This window comes from Manihot esculenta, chromosome 6 (genome assembly GCF_001659605.2).
Source record: "Manihot esculenta cultivar AM560-2 chromosome 6, M.esculenta_v8, whole genome shotgun sequence".
Classification (NCBI taxonomy): Eukaryota; Viridiplantae; Streptophyta; class Magnoliopsida; order Malpighiales; family Euphorbiaceae; genus Manihot; species Manihot esculenta.
The window spans coordinates 29,461,775-29,464,348 of NC_035166.2; positions in this window are offsets into that span (position 1 = coordinate 29,461,775).

Genomic DNA, 2,574 nt, shown 5'->3' on the forward strand with positions numbered 1-2,574 from the left:
CCATATGTGTTTTTGCTTATATCCATATCTCCACTAAGATCAGCATCAACAAAACCTTCTAATACTACCTTGCAATTCCCATAACAAAGTGATGTAGTAGCTGTTTCTTTCAAGTACCCTGAAGCCACTTTACAGCTTCTCAATGCTCTTTCCCGGAATCTGATATATATCTGCTCACAGCTCCCACTGCATGTGCTATATCAGGTCTAGTGCAGACCATAGCATACATCAAACTCCCAACTGTAGAAGCATAAGTGACTTTTACCATGTGATCACACTCCATAGCTGTCTTGGGTGATTACTCCTTTGACAATTTGAGATGGTTAGCCAAAGGCGTGCTTCTGGGCTTAGCATCATCAACTCTGAACCTGGACAACACCTTCTCAATGTATTTCTCCTGGGACAAATTTATAATTCCAGCAGACTTGTCCCGAAAAATCCTCATCCCTAGAATCTGCTTTGCTGCACCCAAATCTTTCATCTCAAATTCTAATAACAATATCCTCTTAAGATTATTTATCTCTTCCATACTTGATCATGCAATTAACATATCATTCACATACAAGAGTAAAATAATAAAGAAGTCAATAGACTTCCTAATATAACAAAATTGATCATTTTCACTCTTGTGAAAACTGTTTTTGCACATGAAAGAGTCAAACTTCTTATACCACTGTCTTAGAGCTTGGTTTAACCCATACAAACTCCTTTGAGCTTGCATACTGTGTGTTCCTTATCAGAAATTTCATATCCTTGTGGTTGCTGTATGTAGATCTCTTCCTCTAGATCCCAATATAAAAATGTTGTTTTTGCATCTATCTACTCAAGGTATAAGTTTTCTACTGCAACAATACTCAACAAAATTCTGATTGTGGTTAGCTTCACAATAGGAGAGAATATTTCAATATAATCAATACATTTTCTTTGTGAGTACCCCTTAACCATTAATCGAACCTTAAACCTAATTTTACTATCAGTTTCATTCTTGATCCTATAAACCCACTTGTTCAACAAAACTTTCTTCCCTGCAGGCAACTCAGTTAATTTCCAAGTATTATTCTTCCCAAGTGACTATATCTCATTATCCATGGCTTGCTCCCACATGATTGAATCCTTCACCTGCAAAACCTCATCAAAGGATTCTAGTTCCCCTCCATCAGTCAACAGCAAATAATACATGGAAGGTGAATACATTTCTGGTAATTTGGTAGCCCTGGTAGATGTCCTCAACACTGGTGCAGGTGTGATTGACTATTGTTCTGGTTCTGCAACAGTGTTTTCTAGATTCTCCTGTGGTCTTACTGCAACATCATTAGGTGAAATTTCCTACAACTCAACTTCAGCTCCCACTTCTTCTACATCTTCATATTGCACCCCATATTTGTCCTTATACAGGATAATCTCATCAAATGTCACATCACAGTGTTTCAAGATCTTCCTGTTCTTGTCATCCCAAAATCTGTACCTAAATTGATCCGAACTATACCCAATAAAATAACACTTCAAAGCATTTGCATCAAGCTTGTCTCTCTTTTATGGATCAATGTGAACATAGGCAGCACACCAAAAAGTCTGCAGATGAGTGAACTTGACCTTTTTACTCGACTAAACTTCTTCTGAAATCTTGAAACCCAAAAGAATTGAAGAACTTCTATTTATCAAATATGCTGCTGTGCTCACTGCATCTGATCAAAATATTTTTGGCAGTCCAGCATGTAGCCTCATGCTTCTTTCTTGCTCATTTAATGTTATGTTCATCCTTTCAGCAATCTCATTCTGTCTTGCCTTGCCCGGAACTGTACTGGTGCACTTGATTCCCTCATCAATACAAAACTTCTTGAATTCTGTAGAATCATACTTTCCACCAATATTAGACCTTAGGCATTTGATATTCAACCCAGTCTGATTTCCAACTTCAGCTTTCTATCCCTTAAAAGTGGGAAACATATTTGATTTGTGTTTCATAAAGTAAACCCACATCCTCCTACTGTATTCATCAATGAAGGTAATATAGTATCTCGAACTACCAAGAGAGGAGACTGGGAATGGCCCCCACATGTCTGTATGTAGTTGTTCTAACCGTTCTGCCTTTGGTTCTCTGACAGCCTTTGTGAAACTGACTTGTTTCTGCTTTCTCAAAGTACAACTCTCACATAGACTCATATCAACAGATTTGAACCCTTGCAAATAATTTTTCAAAGTTAGCATCTTCATCCACTTCTTGAATTCTGTAGAATCATACTTTACACCAATATTAGACCTTAGGCATTTGATATTCAACCCAGTCTGATTTCCAACTTCAGCTTTCTATCCCTTAAAAGTGGCAAACATATTTGATTTGTGTTTCATAAAGTAAACCCACATCCTCCTACTGTATTCATCAATGAAGGTAATATAGTATCTCGAACTACCAAGAGAGGAGACTGGGAATGGCCCCCACATGTCTGTATGTAGTTGTTCTAACCGTTCTGCCTTTGGTTCTCTGACAGCCTTTGTGAAACTGACTTGTTTCTGCTTTCTCAAAGTACAACTCTCACATAGACTCATATCAACAGATTTGAACCCTTGCAAATA